Source organism: Simochromis diagramma, unplaced genomic scaffold (assembly GCF_900408965.1).
Source record: "Simochromis diagramma unplaced genomic scaffold, fSimDia1.1 OVJJ01000486.1, whole genome shotgun sequence".
Classification (NCBI taxonomy): Eukaryota; Metazoa; Chordata; class Actinopteri; order Cichliformes; family Cichlidae; genus Simochromis; species Simochromis diagramma.
In genome coordinates this window covers 2,134,022-2,155,612 of record NW_024387047.1, presented here as the reverse complement: position 1 = coordinate 2,155,612, position 21,591 = coordinate 2,134,022, and the positions used below count along the sequence as shown (strand labels likewise).

Here is a 21,591-nt window from a genome sequence, read left to right as displayed (position 1 = left end):
CCACACATTTTCTAACCCAATAAAGCTTACACGGAGAATTTATGGAGGACTAAAATCACACAACATGAATCTGATTTATTTGTACTGCAGACAGACCACACAGAGTGAGTCATTGAACATTTCTTTTGTGCTCGGTAGTAAAAGTATTTGCATCACAAGGTCTAAATTCTGCCTAAATTTTGTCAATATGATGAATATCTTTCAGACCTACTTTTTCCCCCCCTATCCAGCTCCCCTGATGTTGTTGTCCGTTCAGTCATTCATCCACAGCACATGTTCCCAGAGAATTTGTGCACTGATTGCATTTATATAATCCCACTGGCCGTATCCCCACATATTCCCTTTTTTTCATGTCATTTATATTCCCTGATGCAATAATACAATTTCCCAACTCGAATCATTAAAATTTATCTTACCCCAGTGTAAGCATTACGTCCCATGGTGCACTTGATGTTTGACATACTTGCCTTGCCAAGAATAAGAAAGGGGAGGGGGGAGGGCATGCGATTGTTGTTAAACCTAGCCAAATGTCGATGTACTGGGACGCAGTTTCTGCAGTGAGACGTGTCAGCCTTCAGAATACTTTCTGGGATTTTACGCTTGCGATTTTGAACATTGAAAAGTCCTGATTGCATGGCGCTGCATTAACAACACATGGGAACTCTCTAAAAGAATGATCCTGTAAACGTTCTCTTATGAGAGGGAGACTTGGTTAGCATACACGACCATACATGAGTGTAGAAGGGTGTGTGAGCTCTGTCCTAAGAGTTAAAGCAGCAGGGAGGCCAAGCCTGCTCTATGTCAAAAGGACACAATCACAACTCATCCACCTATGTACCAACACACACACACACACACACATACACAGCAGTCTGGTTCTTTTATTGCTGCTTCCCAGGTTTCTCACATCTAAGGAGGAAGGGGCTAAAGCTCAAAGGTGAAAGGTCATCTTTACAAGGACTGCTCTCCTTTTCCATGTAGTTCCTAATAAAGCTTTAATCAAGCCAATTAAGCTTCATTAACTGGTCTTTTGGGGGCTGGGACTGTTTAACCCAGTACACAGCTGACCCTATTTGGAATCTATAGGAAAGCACCAGAGTCGGGGGTTGATGGACTGAGTAGGAGACAACAAATCTGTGGTTTTTCTGACCCAGGTGAGTGTTTCTTACATAACACTCCAAAGCAAGATTGTGTTAAACATACATGCATATGTGGACGTGCAACAGCTGCAATAAAGCAAATACAGAAAACATGAATGGGTGTATTTTTTTTATTGTTATAGAAAATCACTGTGTTCCCGTTTCAGTTCAATTCAATTTTTATTTATACAGCGCCAAATCACAACAACAGTTGCCTCAAGGTGCTTTATATTGTAAGGTAGATCCTACAATAATACATACAGAGAAAAAAATAACAATCATATGACCCCCTATGAACAAGCACTTTGGCGACAGTGGGAAGGAAAAACTCCCTTTTAACAGGAAGAAACCTCCAGCAGAACCAGGCGCAGGAAGGGGCGGCCCCGCCCCTTCCTGCGCCTGGTTCGCAACCGGTTCGCCTGGTCCTGCTGCAACCGGTTGGGTTGAGAGAAGGAAGACAGGATAAAGACATGCTGTGGAAGAGAGACAGAGATTAATAACAAGTATGATTCCATGCAGAGAGGTCTATTAACACATAGTGAGTGAGAAAGGTGACTGGAAAGGAAATGCTCAATGCATCATGGGAATCCCCCAGCAGCCTATGCCTATTGCAGCACGACTAAGGAAGGATTCAGGGTCACCTGGTCCAGCCCTAACTATATGCTTTAGCAAAAAGGAAAGTTTGAAGCCTAAAGTAGAGATAGTGTCTGTCTCCCAAATCCAAACTGTCTGTCTGTGTGTCCTGGTGTGTGTGTGTTCGCTGTCCGTTTTATGTGTGTGTCAACCTCACTTCTGAAATCTGACGTCCTCAGTGCAAATCCCGGGCCGCCGCAGACCTGCAGTCCACAGAATGGCCTCTTTGTATCAGTATGGGACCGACTGGCCACTTCTGCACTCTTGGCTCCCCCTCAAGCCCTGGCTGACCTCCAGATCCCAGAACCAGGGCAGGCCTTGCATCTCTGTAGTCCACCCCAGACAAAGAGGCCTCTACACAGGGCTGACTCTTCTCTCAACTCCCTCCCCCCCAGTATTCCCTCCCCTTCATCACAAACTGGGTTAAAACAGTCAGGTTAGCCATTAATGTTGACATCAATACCTTCCATTGATCCAAATGAAATTTTCCCCCAACTAATGCATGATTTCCTATTGAATTATGTCATTTGCTTGTAAGCTCACGAGAGAATACGGCTCTTAATGATTTATTCGAGACACGTTGCTGCGTGTTCGCGCTTTTCTTTTCTTGGAAATACACTTTTCTTAAACACATTTTTGAAAAGAAACCCATAATCTTCAAATTTAAAGGAGACTTTTGAATGTTTCCAGCAACTGGAAACTACATTTTCATTTAAATTAGCTCCAGAATGTGTTTGTGAATTTAATGCAGATACATGCTACACAGATTTAGAAAGCTGCACAGGTGAACGTTAGTATCATGTCATTTTTGGAACTATATTTAATAAGCAGTGAGGTTTGCCATGCTGACCACAGAGAGCTGGACACCTGGGGACAGAGGGGACAGCTCAGGGTCCTCTTCTTGCACTGAGGCATCAGATGTTCCAGTCACTGTAAACATCCCTATTAACTGAGCTATTTAACAGAGGTACTGTGTTATGGGTCAGGGAGTAAGTGTGTGTACTACTAGTGCCTGCTGTTTTGTTCAAATTCAAAAAAAATTACAAAAGTGTTGTACAAGAGTCAGATTACAGTGTTTTGGAATATGTTTTAAGGATTTCCTAGAATTTTTTCAAATTTTCTCAGAACCCCAGAGAAGCATCCAAAACTATTTTTTTTCTCTCCAAAAATAACTTTGCATCAGTGAGAAAAACAACTGTTTGTATGTGAGGTCCAGTTGGTGCAGCACAATCTGTTAAGGGTTTACATTTAGCCATCATAACCCTACCCAGTCTCCCAGGTGAAATAATTTTACTCTTATATTAAGTTTAGCTTTGATCCATTATCAGTGATGCAACAGTATTTCTTTATTCCATGCAAATTCAGACCAAACTACAACCTTTGTTTCAAATTTTGCATTTTGCCACATTTGCACATCTGGACTGAAGCACAGCTGGTTCAGTACAAGTTGGTTGGAGTGCTTGCTGTAGCACGCACTTGCATTTACAGGGTGGATTTCCCCTCTTCGAGTGCATGTCGAGCCCCCCTTCCCCCTGCCAGACGAAATCAGCCTGCTGGTGGTTTTACCGCAAATTGTTCCACCTCAATTATCCGAATCCCAACCAGTAATTACTGCACCATTCACTTTTTCATTTGCACGGATTCACCTCTCAGGTGTGGAAGCCTTGTTTCCCGCATGGGCACCATCCTTGGCTTCATTAGGCCGCGGTGCTCTCCACCAGGCTTTTGGCTTCAGTTTTTGGCACACGTATATTTTACACAAACTGACAAAAAAGCTTATAGATACATTCAGATTACATGAACCTGAGGATCCTGATGACGTGCCTTTGAGAGAAAGGAAGTGCTATAATCACGTCTCTGTGCAAAGGTTTTGCAACAGTGAGTGGCAGACGCATTAAATCTACCCGCAGTTGGCAGGACACTGTGCTTCCTAACACTGATCCTTAGGAATGTTGAGGAATTCAGGGACACATATAGAGATAGATAGCAGAGGAAAGCTCAGGAGAGTCTCCTGGGGAAATCATTTTATTACACCCTCTTCTTTTTCCAACAGAAAATTTTGATCCCTCTTTAACCCCTTAGTGTGGCTTTCTCTGTGCAGGCAACACATGCTGTGTGTGTGTGTGTGTGTGTGTGTGTGTGTGTGTGTGTGTGTGTGAGGGGGTGAGGGGTTTCCCCACAACTGCATAGCAGTTATCTATACATGTGGTTTGTATATGCTGTTGTAGTATATCAAATCATACATTAAATCATAAGTGCAGACACATGCAGGCTTTCTCACAAGTTTTCTGAAGGCACATGTGCACAGGCCTCCGGCTCATGCACGGGGAGTGTGAAGGCATGGAAAATTCCCCCCTCACAATGGCAATTCTGCACCTTTTCTGTTGTTGTCAGGCCCATCAGACACGGCTGTCTATGGATATGGGCAGGGCTGGGGTTGGTTATGCTATATTGTATAGAGGATAGGGGCATAAGCTACGCCCGCACATCCATTCTCCGTTTCACCGAACAGGTTCTCTCATCTGTCACATCATCCCTTTCAACAAGGAGGCCTCCCCTGTCTCCTAAGATCCCTTTTCAGGGACAAAAACAGCTCTAAAAGGAGCTGTGGAGGGTGTGTGTGTGTGTGTGTGACAGAGAGAAATGGATTTAAGTTACACACAAACCAAATCACTACCACCCACTTCCGGTCCTGAAACAAACACTGGCCTCACTGTGAGAGAACGAGTGAGCCTTACTGGCTCTGCTAAAAATAGGACATCTGGTTGGCATTTATTACTTAATAACCACAGTTACATATGCACCAGCACACATGCAAGGACGAATCAAAACATCCAGGGCGATACTACTAACAGAGTTTACTGTAAAGCCTTCAGTGTGTCCACTGAAATTCAACCTGATAAGATTCTTTTAAGACTTGTCATTTACACATGCGTAAATGACAAATACAATAACGACGCACCAGATATCTAAAAATACAGTTTTATTGAAGTGTGTGCACGATTTCCCAGCTCCTACCAACCCACACTCACACAAAGAGGAAAAAGAGACAGAGCCCAGTTGGTTTCACTTATTAACCCAAATGAAGTGGGATTGTGTTACCAGAAATGGTAAGAACAGCAGGCTTTGCTTAGAGTTTGGCACATACAGCAAGGACGCTGGAGAAAAATGGCTCGAAACAGACCTTGACTCAGTCAATGAGCTAACCAGAGAGCAGTGTGTCACAACTCATACACTCCATTTCATCAGAATCCATACGGCCGTACAGGGTAATTGACAAAAAAAGTGGCATTCAACTGTGTGTGTTTAGGTTGGTTTGTTTTTACAAGAAAGAGAAGAGATCATACCTGACAGTAACAGGGTGAAAACCAGTTTAAGTCATAATATGTCAGACTTTTGTGTCACTGATTGAACCAGCTGACAAAGCTTAGATTAGAAGGCTGATAACTGACACTCCAGGTGAGTGTGTTAATGCAGCTGCTCTGTAGATGCAAAAATAAATAAACAAAATGCAGGATTAGACCCTGAAATTGCCACTCTTTCCATGCAGCGAGAAGGCTCTGGGTTCAAATGTCAAATGTCAGCTGGGGTCTTTCTGAGGAGTTTTGTGCTCTCTCGCAATCCCATGAGACACTTGTTAGGATACGCCTAAAAACACAATGGTGTAGACTTGAGAATGTGGTTTTCCATCTGTTGTGAAAGACTGATGGCCTGTTCAGGTGGACCTCGCCTCTCTCCCTGTGATAGCTGAGATAGACTTCAGCCATGTGAACCTATGAGCAGAACAAGCTTTCGTTCACAGAAATGATTCACAGATGATCTGAAATTCCCCCGTTTACAATGTCGGAGATTTGATGATCACGTCCGGTGATTGTGTTGTTATCATATGTTAACCTCTGCTTGCAGTCAGAGTAACTAGCATACCTGTTCTTTAACTTCTGCTTTCTTCATCTTCTCCTGTTAGACTCAGGGCAGACTGGACACCATGCAAACTGCTACTACAAGAAAAACTCAGTTTAGAAGGCAGTTACCATTAGCACATTAGCACATTTCATTAGCACAGGGGTTTACACTGGGTATAAACCTGCACAGGTAACCAGTCTGTCACAGATAATCATTCGTACTCAACTTTAAGCAACACAAATGTTTGTCTGGACTATTTCTGCAGTTACTGACTTAAAGGCACATGAATGCTCTGGAAATGTGGGTTTTATAGCAGGACTGATGATGATTCCATAGTGAAGTCACACTTATTATGTTTCAGCAACCGTAACAATAGAATATCTGATTATACACAGTAATTAAAACGTGATTGAGATATTTTATGTTAGTATACATTTCTAGGTCAGCACGAATAAATCACTCAAACATGAAATGTTTGATGAAACGATGAAATGAAACTAAGAGTTTACCCCCTCAAGCCCTCCACATGTGGAAGGTAAGACCACAGTCCTCGTCACCTGGCCGGTGTAATAAACACGTCCTATAAGCTAAGGTAAAGATAAAAGATGATTATTTTTAAAACGCTACATTATTTTGTAATCTTGACATTTAACAAGGTAATTAAGGTGGATTTACTAGATTTCTACATTTCTTACTTTAGAAATTTGTTTATTTTTAGAAGGAAATTTCTTGAATTTAAATGTAATTCAAAGAAATTAGTGTTAAAAATTAATATGAAGGCCTAGATTTGTTTTGAACATCACACCCATCTTCCCAACAAAATGCTGTAACTGCAGCTCACTCGAACATCAGCTAACTTATTTTGTCCCACGAGACTAATATCAAAGCTAAAGAGTCAAAATTGATCCAGAGACTGACATAAATCCCTTTGAAGGCTCATCAGGATGGACATCAGGCGTAAAAATCAACCACACTGGAAGCAGCTAAAAGTAGCTAGAGCCAAAGAGCAAAAACAGTTATTTGCATCTTGTGTCTTGACTTAAAGCTCGCATTTTAATGTTTTATATTTTATTGGCTTTCAAAATTGCTGTAACAGTTGCATTTCCAAACAGAAATACAAATACATTTTTATCTTTTCTTTGTTTAGGGAAGCTCATTTTGTCCAGAAAATGTTAACATTCTGCTAATGCTTGACGATTGGCTACTTAAGGATTTACAACATGATACAGTCTCATAATGGCATGTTTTCCAATGGTAATGACACATTAGAGGTGTAGTCAAACACTACAGAAACTTGTAGACCATCAAGTGGTTCTTAATACAACTGAAACCTAATAATGGGGCTATGTCTGTTGTATTAATCGCTTCTACCAAAAACACAATGAAAACTGCAAATAGAAAAATGTTTTCAGTTCTTGATCTTATTAAAAGTCCTTCTTATACATTTGCAAATAAAGTTACCAGTATTGACTTTGTTTTGATTCTCCATATGTTTCCTAGCTCCCAATGCACAACATGATCTTATTAGCTAACTCGCCATCCAATAAAGGATAATTCCTGTTTATTTCAAAACAGGCATATTTCCCTTTATTATGGCCGTTTTGGCCTTAAGGATGCAGGTAACGGTGCCACCCGATTTTGTAAGTCACATGTCCAAAGTAGCTAGTTGTTTCTAAATGCTTTATTCATGGATTCCTGAATGGTGTAACCCAGTCCAGGTGTTCCTTTCTGCCGTTTCCTGTAACTTCCACCGAACAGGGAAAGCTGATTAAACTGACTAGCTCAGCCAAGTGCACCATAGCGCTTAATGGCTTTTCGATGAGAGAACTGAAACAAATCAGCGGTTGTGGTGGGCGAGAGTTATGGGATTGCTGGAAATGACGCTATAGAAGTCATTGTGTTTGTCTTATGTTCAAGAACAAGCTCTCCGAGGCGTACTTCTGCTCATAATTTTTATTTATGTCTTTCCCTTGAGTGTGCTTTCTACAGTCCTTGCATGCATAATTATACTCCTGCATGACCCTTCATGTCTTTCTTTTTAATGGCTTCTATGCAGATGTGCGTATGTTCCAAGTCAAACGAGGGTTCAGGGGTGGGTGTGGCTGCCCCCACCTTTTCTCTGGGTCACCTGCTTTACTGGGTAACATTCCCTCATATTCCCTCGTTTGGAGACCATTAGAGAGGAAATGGGGCTGCCATCTATCTGACCTTCCTCCCCCCTCTCCTCCCCGATCTTTCCCCAAACTCCCCCCAAGCTTTCAGAATTCCCATCATCGCCCAGCGTCCACCCTCCTTCCCTCTGTGTTTTCACAGTGTTAACAATCAAGCCGTGGCCCTGAGTGTTCCGGGGGCCTAATTGGGTTGACTGTTGGCGTTGATTGTGATGGATGGAGGGGGGCTGGAGCCAGAGCCCAGTGTGGACGCTCCTTTCATCTGCCTGCTCCAGCCTGTTGTGCAAGAAGAGCATGGAGAAGTACTGCTGAGTGCGCAGTAGCGACAGACTATAGGCCTGTGACGTTTGGACTGTGCTGGGGACAAGTATCTATTCTTCAGCTGATCCCCACTCATTGGGCAAAATCATTATAATTTGTCTGAATTTCAAAAGTCAGCAGATACTTTTGGCCAAATTTTTAAGGTAAAAACTTGCACTTCTACATTTTAAGGTGCAGTACCGGTTTAAAAAAACAAAGAAATTATTTTTTCTCTTAAAATTTAAGGTTTCACTTGCTGACAAGTTTAATGCTGCATATGTCCTTTATATTGGCTCTACAATGGTGCCGAGATCAACAGCCCTACCAAAGCAAAGCAAGGTCGGTCTAATGCTAAAGCTAGCCATAAGTCAAGATAATATCTTCTATTTGTCTGTTTAATAGGAGGCCACATGAACACTCAACATTGGATGAGTGTACCTAAAGGGGGAAACTGTGCAAGTGTATACAGCCTCTCAAGCCAACAGTGGCACCAGTACCTTAGAGAGTACTGGCACCCGCTACAATACGGTACTTTTCATATGAATCCACTTGTTCAGCTCCATATCCTGAGAATGTTCCAAACACTCAATGCTAAACGGAAGTTTGGAACTCTAAGTTCGCTCGTCGCATGGTTGACTGACTAAAGGAAAAACCAACATTGTAGTTTTTTCACGTCCGTGGAGCTCTGCTAGCGAGATGACAACCATTCTTCCAAAATACATGATTAGAGCTCTTTCCTACTGCTCTTTTTAGGGCCATTTCCACTCCTGTTAACATCTGGCCTTGTAATCCTCCCTCCAGACTCCAGTCTTGTGACAGGGCTTGTCAGAGGCTTTGAATCATCATATGTTAATCATGCCCGCATCCCTTGACTGTCGATACACTACCTGTATTGTACTGTACTGTCAGTTTGCGTCAGACCCAAGTACACGTTGGCTTCTTAACCTCCTCATCTCTGCTCAGTAACTCTGGCGCATCTTTTTGGCAGCACATCCAGAAAATTTCATTTTAAGTCCATCTTATTATTCGTCAGGGTGCGTCATCGCCGACGGCGTCACAGATACACTGCTGAAAACAGACCCACTGATTTGATCTGACCTTGCGCTTCTAGATCAAGAGATGAAAGGGGACCAGCATACTGCCATCTTTATTATATGTATATGTTTTTGTTTTGTCGAGGCTGTGGTTAGGTAATGAAGACTTTTGAAATGAGGCCAGCATTACCTGTGTTTGTACAGCACTTAGAGCCATTGGTGGCTTACAGACCATTTGCTTATCTTTGGGGTGAGTAATGGGAGTTTGTATGTGTCTGTGGTTAAAGCCTGGCTCTGGCTGAAGTCATCAATCAACACTACCATGGGGCTGATTGACTCACGTGACCTCTGGGGGTGGTTGGGTGGGTGGGTAGACTTATTAAGAGAAAGAGAGTGCATGTTAGAGAGAGAGAGAGGGAGAGAGGTGTGTTTTTAGATTGAGCCTGTGTACGGATCTGGGTTAAAGAGGCTACGTCAGAGTCATTCTCATTTGTTTAGTCAAAGTTGTGGTCAAACTCTCTGCTATGTGATCAGATCAGCCATGGTTTGCATAATGCAACTGCTGACAACAGCAACATTGTGCAGTGTGTTTACAAGAACACGTAAACAGAGCAGACAGAAGGGCCTCTACGTACACCTGGATCTGGTGATCATGCTTGCTACATTTCCCACATGCTTTCAATAGGCCTGCAGCTTCTCATCTGTCTGTCTTTAACGTGGAAGCACAAGGCTGGAGTCTGCCGAGCAGATTTTTATACGTTTTTCCATACTGATGTAGAAATTGTGGTCTTTCATCTTCCATCTTAAAATATCCCCTCCAGACATGAAGATGTGACGGTGGTTAAAAATACTCTGCTTTGAATAATAATTTGTATCTGACAAAGATTAAAAGGTTCAATTACCTGGTTAGAAATAACCTAGCTTTCCCATGCCACTGACGGTCCATTCTCTGTGTCTGAAGTTTGCGTCTCACTCTCTGTAAATTGCTTGTTAGACCAGGGTTTACTTACAAATGACTTGTGATGTCCTAAATCATGCCAAACAAAACTTTTAGGAAACAGCGTTTTGACACTGGGAAGAATAAGGCTAAGTATATGGAGCACAAATAATGGCTGAGTTTCCGGTTCCATGCATCTGCCATGCTACATGAACCTCTCGTCTTTTAAATGTACTTTATTTCTTTGTCTATTATTTACTGAATACACATGGTCCACACCTAAACTGTCCAGTTGTTAGTGTACGCCTCTACATTTTTTCATCACTATGCATGGTTAGTGTGTCTTTAATGTGACACCAGAGACTTTAATCCATAAAAAAATAACTATTTCAAACATTCTCTTGGCTGAAACTCTGTCTGATTTTGCTGTTTAGTTTAATTCAGTTCAGCTTAACTTATATAGCACAATAACAGTCAGCTCAACAATCAGACAACCCTATGACCAAACACTTGATGACAGCGGGAACAAAGAACTCCCTTTTAACAAAACTACCCTCCAGAGGAGCAGCCATCTGTCAGTTTGCGGTGTCTTCTTCCTGCTACATGGTAGCATTTGTTTCAGCTAATTAGCAACCCTCGACATGTACAGATGAATTCCCTTTGCTAATGTGTTTATAATAACCTAATAATAGTGCTTGCCCAACTTCTCTATGCCTTTAAATCAAACATATTTAGGTCTGAACATAGTCTATCACCTTTAAATGCCAACTAACTGGACAAGTTTGTGCTAGTGTCTAACATTTACCTTTGCTAAATTGTTGCCATAACATTGATCGCATTAAATATTCGCCTGCTAAATATTTGATATATTAATAATGTAAATGTGTTAACAATACAGCCTTGCAGTCCTACTTGCTTGGCTGTAGAGTATTTGCAGGAATTCTGACAAAAGAATTATAAAGTGTTTGCACTGGTGGGGCTATGTTGTTTCTGTTGCTAGTTAGATAATCAAATCCAAGCAACTTGGTGTAACAAATTAATGCATTTGAAAGCCAAAAAAAATACACCAAAATACCTATTTTGCTTTTTTGAAGTATTATTCATACCTGAATTGCATCATAGTTTATACAGCAGCAATAAACATTCCCCACAGTCATGTCTAATGTTTTAAGTAACAAATCAAAAACACATGCTCTGTATTTAAGTTTCATTTAGATTACATAAAAAAGTATCCTTCCAAGTCATCTTTGATTCATGAGCTTTTTTCTCTAGATGGGTTATGTAATGAAATATACACTAACGGTTTTTACTCCCATGACTGGAGCTGGCTGTGTTCTGTAAAATGACCTGCACTCATAACAATGGGTTAGACACTGGATGACACTGCACAGGTGAGTATTACCAGTTATTGTCTCTTTTTGCTACATGATAAATGTGGTGTCTCAGCCCTCAGCTGTGTCATTACCACAAGGACAAAGTGGTATTCATTTTTTCTTGATTATTTGAAATGTTAACACAAGTTCTCTGAAGTTATAGAGTAGCATCATTATAATACACTAAAAGGTGACCTATACAAAAAATGGTGATAAATGGAAAATGAACACCTTGGTTGTTTAGTTTATTCTGTTGCTTTACCACATTAAGACCACTGGCTATCTCTGGCTCTCTTCCACAGCATGTCTTTATCCTGTCTTCCTCCTCTCACCCCAACCGGTCGCGACAGATGGCTCCGCCCCTCACTGAGCCTGGTTCTGCCAGAGGTTTCTTCCTGTTCAAAGGGAGTTTTTCCTTCCCACTGTCACCAAAGTGCTTGCTCATAGGGCCTCATATTATTGTAGGGTCTACCTTACAATATGAAGTGCCTGTTGTTGTGATTTGGTGCTGTATAAATAAAACTGAATAGAATTTAAATGGAATTGGTTACAGCGATGGGAAAAAATTAACCTCAAACCAGTCTGGTCAGCCCTGGAAGCTTTTTTGTTGTTTTTATGACTGACAGTCATATGCAAAAGAAAGCTTTAACAGGCAGTCATGTGAAAACTCTTTTCCATAAAAATAGTAGGGTAATAGGGTAAGTAGCAGCCTGGTGCTGTGAATCACTTGCACTTGATTAACTGATTATCAGTAAGTGTGAGCACCTCTACAATGTTCAGAGAATCTGCAAAAAACCCAAGAGCTCAAATGTCAAAGTTCATGACAGTATGTCTGAACAAGCCACAACATTTTTGGAACAGTGTCTTTTGGATAATGCACAGCTCCACATTTGGCAAAAAACCAAACACAGCACACCAGCACAAACACCTCATACCAACTGCCAAGCACGGTGGTGGAGGGGTAATGATTTGGGCTTGTTCTGTAGTCACAGGGCCTGGGCACCTTGCAATCAATAAATCAGCTGTGGAGGAGTTTCGCTTTATATGAAAGTAATCTAGGCCATCCGTCTGAGAACTAAAGCTTGGTTCAATTTGGGTATTGCAACAGGACAATGATGCCAGGCACCACAACAAATCTACAAAAGACTAACTGAAAAAGAAAAGAGTCAATGTGTCACAAGGCCAGACCTAGACTAAAATCCTCCATAACGATGAGAGAGACTGATAAAGTCTCAGAAAATGAATATTTCAAGTTATTGTTGTTAAAGGTGATTCTACAAGCTACAAAATCATGGGGTAACTGTTTTCACAAGACGGCACAGAATTCTGTGAAAACTCTGATTCACATGAACTTATATCCACACCAAAGAGCCCCCAATATTGTCATCCTGACTCCGGCCATGGTAAAGGTTGCTGAACCACCTTTAACTGTCCATTTCAGAGCTGAAAACCAAGTAATAGATATATAGTAATTAATACCATGATATAGTAATAGACCAATAACTGTAGAAAAAATATTTACTTCCTGTTTGAACGCTGGCAGTGGACCTGTCGCTGTTGAGGTCACAAAATATGGAGTTGCATTTGTGGAATGGGCACGATTAAAAGTTTAAACAGTAAACAAAATCTAGACTCCCGTATTAGTCAGATGTTTTGTTCACCCATACAGATGTCCAATCAGCATCTCACAAAGGGAGGAGGTCGTAAGGTGACATAGATACATCTTGTTACCTTACTTCCTTTTTCATTCTCATTATAACTAATAAGCCCAGTTGAAATGTGTCTAACCTTTATCCAGGACACTGGAGTTTAAACATTTTATGCGGCCAATTATGATTTTCAGTTTATCTTGCTATTTGGTTAGGTTTGGCACAATAAATACTTGGTTGGGAAAGAAAATAATGATCTTGGTTAAAACACACCCTTTTCTAGCATACCGGTATGCTCCATTATTTTTTAGGTGACCAGGGTGACAAACTCTAAAGTATCAACGTAATAACTGCTTGCAAAAATAACCCGTGGGCTGAGACAGGGTCTCCAGAAAATCAACTCGTAAAAGAAAATTGTTCATCTGGCAGCAGAAACCATAATGTAGTTCCACCAAAACCATGCGCAACGATGTAAAGTCCAGTCTTAGTTGCAGTGTTTTTATACTACACTGTAATACGACACACAAGTGTTGATGTTTCTGTGTGACATGTTCCTGAAACTGGATGTGGCTAATTTAAATTAAGATTAAACTCTACAACAGCTTTTTGTTGCAGCTTGGAATATACAGCTCCACGTCTAGCAGCATGCCTTTGCATCTGTTTCATAGGAGTATGAAAACATTTGACAGTTCCCTTAACTCTGCTTCCTTCCCCAGGCGTGCCAAGCTCCTCTGCTGTCTTTTGTGCTGTATCAGAGCCATGTAAACTCTGGGATCTGCATGAAAATAAACAGCCAGCCAGGGAAGCAGACACGCTGACGTCAAGGAAGAGGACAGAATCTGATCAAAAACACATCGAGGCGAGGGTGTCCGTGACAGTCAGTCGGGATTTTATTGATGGAAACCCATGGTTAAAGATTAAAGATTATCTCGTTGCAGATTAGATTTGTAGCCAGTGCTGATGTCCTGAGCTAGGCACTTATTCCTGCAGCGCTTCCTGTGAAGCAGCACGGCAGTTCAGGCCTGTGCGGGGTGTTTCCCAGGTGTGAGCATGTGTGTTTGAATGTAACCCGAGGGGAGCAGCCCTGCTGACGTCAGGGAAGAGAAGAGGATCTAATCAGAAGCACACAACAGCTGAAGAGGATAAAGACCTGGAACGGGAGCTGATTTATATTCTGATTTGGAAATCATATCTGAGGGTGAAAAGTTCCAGGTTAAATCTGGGCCGAGGTGAAGAGAGAAGCAAAGTAAATTTTGACGCTTGATCGGTGGCGGGATAAAAACACTGTGCACTATTATGTGCGTGCATGTGTGTGAGTGTGTGTGTGCGTGATACTATCCAGACGCCTGAATACTCAACACTCAGCCTATGGTGTTGATAGGGGAGGGGCGGGGCCTGCAGGTTGGAGTGACAGGTCAGCCACTTGCAGGGATCTGACAGCAGGCCAGTGGTTATCTCACTGACCTGCTGACAGCGACGCACAGACCGAAACACACATACACATACCACGCGTATTCCCTGCTGCAAAGTTTATCTTTCAGAAAGCTCCTTGATGAGCCAAAACATCAGGGCTGACTAATGTGCTGTTTGTCTTAAGTGCATGACCAAAACAGCTTAGCTTGGAGTACTAGAGCTTGAGCTGTCCTATGCCATGCGGCATTTTTTTTTGTTTTTTTAATCATTCTTCGAAGACTTGGCAGTCAGGGGGAAAGAATATAATCTTACACGCATCAAGCACTAACTCCAAAAAAGTGCGAGACTGGAACGACTTGGTAAAACTAAAAATTGACTGAATTTAACACTTCATAACGTCTCATTACATTGAGAACTTTTAAACATAGCCTGGTGTAAAGACTGAGCATTGAGTATACAGAGACAGGTTATGCATACTGCACCCACGGCGAGGCCTTTTGGCTTTCATTTTAAACCCAGGTTCCTCCGTAGGAAACACAGGCAGGGAGGCTGAGTTCTCAAAAGGTCCCCGTTCATGCTTAAGTCCCACAATGAAACATGAAAAGATTGACAAGTGAAAAACTGACTGCAGTCAATCCAACACCCCCCCGTCCCTTCCCAAAAAGCACACATATTCAAACATCAAACAACACCTTGTACTGGCTGAACTCTCTCCCTTTACCCTGTGGTTTAACCTTTGACCCAGTCCAAACCTTCCCCTACAGCAAACACTCCCACTGCTCACCCCTGACCCCCCACGCACACTCAGCAGCCTGCAAAACACGAGCTGGGAATTCCAGCGTTGCAACCCTGATGTGCTGCTCCTCTGGAGGTTTTCTTATCATTTTGACCATTTCCATAATGAACAACAACAACAAAAAAAACATAGAGAAGCACCCAAATAATAATACTATAGGGCTTTGGAGTGTGATGTCACGGGGGTGGGCGTGGAAAGGATTTTGGCCTGATGCGCCATTTTCCGGGTCCAAACAAAGCGCAAGCAAAAAAGGAGCGAAGGCACACACAACAGCCATCGTTCGTACTTGCTGTGTGGTCGGCTGCAATGTTCGATCGCACGACCGGCACAGGAATAAGCTTAACAAGGGTTTGTCTTTTTATTCTTTCCCAACCTGGAAGCAACATGAGGGAGCTCATATGGCGGACCTTACCAAACGAAGGCGTCTAGCCTGGATAGCAGCCGTGAGACGAGCTGATATCCAGTTCGCTTCCATCTCCAGATATCACTTAACTTACCGGACATTTTCATTCCGGTAAGTTCTATATATGTTCATATCACTCTTTATAGCTTAATAATATTATCGTTGGTGGTCTCGGAGGTTATAGAAATTGCGAACAAACATCGAATGGAGTGACTTTGCAGACATACGTGCTATGTAACGATTCACTAATTCTTTCGCACAACTGTAGGGAAGCCTGCCTATGAAATGGATGTAATATCTTGCCCGATTATCAATGTGGTAGTTTGCATCAACTTTACAATTATGGACACATAATATGACAACGAGATTTTAGCAGTTCACTGATAAATGTATAACATTAATTGTGGTAGGGGGTGAACCATGGCTATTACACTCGATGCACTGCAGCTGACTTACCTTGGTTTGAATGACGACGTACTCACAGGTTGAAAATAGCCAAATCTTGCACCCAGTCGTTAGTAAATTGGATGTGTGCCTCCAGCGACTTGTAATTACGAAACTGGTGTAAGCGCTTACTCCACAAATCAAGATATCGGGGTAGGACAGTGGCGGTAAGTCGTCTGGGTCTTTACTGCACTGCCGTATTTCATATGGGTCCACATTTGCGATCCACTCTATTTTTTTCAAGTACCACTGCTTCGCCTCTGGACGCAATCGGTCTCTATACCGTCCGTTTTCTTTTGAGCTGCTTTTAAGCATGTTTCTTGTGGTCGTCGTTCCAACACAGTGTGTTTGTTTTGATTTGTGGACCCGGCGTCGCAGTCCCACAAAACATTGCGGAGTGACGTCAACTCCAAAGCCCTATAGTAATTCCAGGCATTTGGATGGCTGAATGTTATTCAAGCTGGTTGCAAATATGTGTTCTACATCACTGACATCATTCAGCTATCTTACAAAATGATAAAACATATGACAGCATGGTGGCGTGCTGTTGCGTCACAGGAAGAAGGTCCAGAGTTCAACTCCACAATCTGCTGTTTGCGTAGGTTCTTTGGGGCGTCCTCACACAGTCCAAAGGCATGCAGTTAGTGGGGTTAGATTAACTGGTGATTCTAAATTGTCATTATGTGTTAATAGTTGTCTGACTCTCAGCGTTACCCCTGTGACAGACTGGCTGGGTCTGTCCAGGGTGTATCTGGCCTCTTGGCCCACTGTGACAGGCTCCAACCCCCACCACCTGCCTCTGCAACCCTGATAAGGATAACTGGAAGAGCACTGATGGATGGATGGATGGACAAAACATATCTCAGGAAACAAAGGTAAGGGCTAAATGTAGTTCTTGCACTCATCACTTGTGAAAAAGGTTAAATCCAGTACTCAACACACAGATCAGACTTTGCAACACGGGATAAATGACTACAGCCAACAATTTTGTATAAAAAGTCAAGTAAAAATTTGTTTCATCCTGTGTTGCAAACACCTGTAAGCTGAGATTCTCCTGTAGTCCGTGGAATGACAACAAATGCTGACAATCAGAAATGGAGGACATGCTGTCTTTTGCTATTTTAAGGGCTGCCAGAATTGTGTATTTCTATGGTTTTGTAGAGACAGAACTGCCAGTTCCACTAACAGACATTCGATCCTGGCTACAAAAGCAAGTCAGCTTAGAGTAGAGTTAAAGTTAGGAGTGTTGATACTTTGACAGCTGTGCAAGGAGGTGTAGACATTGCCTGTGTGCTTTGTCTAACCACTAACTGCAGCTTTCTATTTGTGATATTAATGTCGCCCAGAGCATTTTTATTGGTGTAAACATTTAAAATTCTACTGTTTTATTACTATGTTACTTAGCATTAATTTGCAGATATGTCTGTGTATGCGTTGTGCCCATATATTTTATAAATGCAGACTAAGCTTGCTAGCATTAGCCGATAACTTGTAGCACTTTACCTTCTAGTCTAAATTTGGTTGCTTTGGGCTTCTTTAGCAGTTTGTACACCTTTTTAATGGTGCATGTAACAGAGAGACAAGTACTGCAGAATGCAAACTGTAAAGGCATTATTTATACAAATTTTCATACAACTTAGCTTTAGATGACTCTGACACTGATGCAGGGGACAACCAATCTCTGCATTCTGTCTATACACTACGTGTGTGCCACACACAGAAGCAACCACCCACACATGCCCACGTACACATCCATTGTTGACCTGAGCCACATGACAGCAAGAGCATTACACACGGCGCACCACATCCCTATCATAAAATGTCCTCAAGACACCCAAGATGCTTCTAGCCTGTCATTGGCTCTTACAGCTGACCGCTTTTCAACAGCAGTGACACAACACCTCTCTAATTAGCCTCTTTTCAAAGTTACTAATCTGAGTAAAGACAACTCTCAGTGACACACACAAACAATAGCCCCCTACTCTCACCCTCTGTCCCAGGGTTGCCTGTTTGGAGCAGCGCTGCAGGATCCCACACACGCGTGTAAACCGGAGAGTGTGTATTTTTATGTATTTTATCTGTGTGGCGTTCAAGTGTGAAGACAGTGACCATGAAGGAAGATCGACTAAATGAGAGTGAGGGAAGACATTTCTAAAGATTTGGTAGTAATAGCAAAAGTGTTTCTGATATTTTGCGTTTGTCACAGCAGATGTCCCTGTTGTTTGTTTGTGTGTGTTTCTGAGTCTGTCTGTCACTCAGTAGTTTTGGTTGGCTTTGCTCGGGAAGGCCTGTGATCACACAACCTTAAGGACTGTGATTAGGAGGACCACTTAGAGTACGCGCACACAGCAAACGGCAAATCCCACAGTGCACTCATGCATGTGTACCAAAATACTGAAACCACTTACCAGCAGTAGCTTTGCTCACAGGCACACGGTCGCACAAACAGAAGCAAACCACTACGCACACACTTGTTCCTACGCTTGGACTGTGAAATGACACGCACGTCTCTGGATGCTCTCTAATTTCCTGCGGCCGAGCTCTGAGCTTGTGAGGTAACTCATGATGAGTGATGGTTCATCACGCTTGGTGGAGATTATACAGGGAATTTCATCCCAGCACACTCATTCCTGAGCAGATGTGTCATACGCACAAGGTCAGGAGAGTTGAACTCAAAATGGGAATGTGTGGCAAATTTGCAAAACACACTGTAATCTTGTAACATAATGTCTTCATTACTCAGGTTTATTTACATGCTGTGTACAAGCTGTATTGAGCTGTTTTTACTGCGTCCAAGTCAAGTCAAAACAAGCCCGAGCCAAATCTCCGGACGATTTACAGTTCACATCAAGTGTTAAGTGTTGTCATAGTTTTGAGATGATTAAGTCCAATTCGTGTCTTAAGGTAAGTCCAAGTCACGCCTCATATCTGATCAAAGCAAATCAAAGCCAAGGAACAGTGAAACAATCAGGATGAATGGAAGTCAAATCTCAGCAGAATAACAAGCCCGAGCCTAATGTTACATCTTGAAGCTAGTCTACCTCAAGTCTCAAGGCCTTCAGGACAGAACTCAAAGCCAGGATAAGTGTGGGTCACTCAGAGTAAGTCTAATTAATTTTCTCACGACAATTCCAAGTCAAAATGTAATCGAAGGATATCTAAGTTGAGTCTCAAGATAATTGAAACTTGAAGGATGTTCGAATAGGTCTTCCATCATCTCATCCAATGAGATTTCTCACAGTTTTAAACAAAGTGATCCAGATCAGTCCTTTGCCCATTTTGTGAAATTTTATGTTAAATGTGGGTAGATGAACTGCATGAAAATAGTAACCAGGTAGACTTGATACAATAAAATCAAGTCTCAGTTTGACTAATATAATTTCTATCAAGTGGTTTGATAAAGAGGTTTGTCACATGGATGCCACATGATGTTTGGTCCAGAGACAAGAGAACATTGCCCACCTAATTAGGTTTTTCTTCGGTGCTGAATGACAAAAAATAAGTCTGGGGATGAAGAGGAAATTTGTTGAAATTATTAGTGTTTCAGACACTTTAGCATGGAGTCTCGGGGTGTTTCCACACCTGCTGTTTTAGTCTGTTCAAATCCAACTGTGGTTCTGGTTCGTTTTGGATGTGCACCAGCTGCCTGAGAACCCTTTGGAGGGGGTGATCTTGAGCTGACTCAGCTACGACGTTTATGTTGCTTGTTATGTTGTTCTGTTAAGTTTTAGCTAAAGACTTACCGTAGCCGTGGGTGGTTTGCATTAGTCGTGGCAGTCATGGCTGCTCCTCCCTGAGCCTGGTTCTGCTGGAGGTTTCTTTCTGTTAAAGGACAGATTTTCCTTCCCACTGTCGCAAAGAACTTGTTCATATGGAGTGGTCTAATTTTCAGGGTTTTCTCTGTATTCTTATAGGGTCTTTACCTTACAAGACAAATCCTTAAGGTGACTGTTGTTGTTATTTGACTTTATATAAATAAAACTGAATTAAATGTCATTGAATTCTGGGATCTAGGACAGTAAAGAACACACCACATTCCTTCTGTATTCACTCTTATTGCTTCTGCCCCAAACACATCTGGTGAACAAGCAGACTGTACATTCTCACGTAGTTTATAAAGACACATTTTGATTTTCTTGGAGTCTACTTGGATTTTTCTCTGTTTTCTCTGGTTTTTCTCTGTCTCAAAAAGGTGCAAGTTCACAAATTAATTAACAGATTCGCACCAGAAAAAATGAATCCTATGCGTAAAAACGCTCTTACATTCATGCACTTGAAAAGGAGTTTGTCGTTGTGTCACATTGTGTCAGAATCCCTCTGTGACCTGCAAGAGAACAAACACACAAATAGATGAATGAAATTCGGAACTATAGTTGCACACTCACTGCATGCAGAAGTACACGCATTTTTTTTTTTAAAAAGCATAAAAAGTACCTAATTGCCCATTGTTTTGTAAGTGATTACAATTGCTAGTTTTGTTGTAATTCGGACTTATGTACTCTTTTGCTCCATGGTCCTGAACATTCCCCACAGCTTGGAAGAACTCCCGCATAGTTTGTGGCTGAGTCACACTCATAGCAGGTTTGCAAAGCTATCTATTTTGAACGAGCCCATATCAAATGTGGCATCTCCTAGTTCAAAATTTCGGACTATGAATTATTATGAAACCCGTCAGTGACAAATGTCTCCTCTGGGTGCTTCCAGCAGAAAAAGTCTTGTAACAAAATCAGATAGTAAAGCACGGTGTGCAGCTTTATGATGCAAACTGGGTTTGATATTTACATTTACAAGTCTTACAATCCAAGCCAGCTCTGCAAAGGTCTGCAGGGCGCCAAAATGGCCGACCTCCTGTTCCCAGGAACTCTAACTACAGGCTTTAGCAGAAAATGACCACTTTAAGCCTGCCTCGACCGCCCTGCATGGCGACAAGCACGGTGATTGGCGGGCTGGTGACAGATGCATGCCATGATTGGTGGGGGCCGTAATTCAGGCTGTAATTTGCAAAGTGGAAATGTAGGTGACTGAATATTTTGTCTGTGTTTGTGTGTGTGTCTGTGTTTGTGTGTGTGTGTATGACAGAGAGAGAGAGAGAGAGAAGAAGAAGAAACATTTCTGGCAGACATGCTCAAATTGCAGCAAAGGTCTTAGTTACAATTTTGCCTCTTCCTGTTTTTTACCACTCCCCCATCATGTGCTTTTTCCTCTATTGCCACACTGGAAGAAAGACACTAAGTAATGATTTCATTTCCTCTTTCATTCCTTTCAGCTTCCTGTGGTCAGGGAGTTGAAAATGTCTTCCCACATGATCTGCTGATGGCATGACTGTTTCAGTTCACAGGTCAAAAGAAAACGTTCATTCATGTGTCATCACACCAAGACGTGTGATAGCATAATAT

The 21,591-nt window shown here is 42.0% G+C and overlaps 1 long non-coding RNA gene across 2 annotated transcripts; it reads right to left on the bottom strand.

The window, feature by feature from the left end:
• Nucleotides 1–3,402: 3,402 nt before the first annotated feature.
• LOC120741704 lies at nt 3,403–21,034 on the bottom strand. 2 transcript variants are annotated; one of them, XR_005697663.1, is made up of 3 exons: nt 18,604–21,034; nt 6,185–6,262; nt 3,403–5,770 (listed from the first exon to the last, which is right to left on the bottom strand). It is a non-coding gene; the product is annotated as an uncharacterized LOC120741704 (long non-coding RNA). The 2 variants fall into 2 exon arrangements; XR_005697664.1 differs by having other exon boundaries at nt 3,403–5,767.
• Between the last annotated feature and the right edge of the window lie 557 nt (nt 21,035–21,591).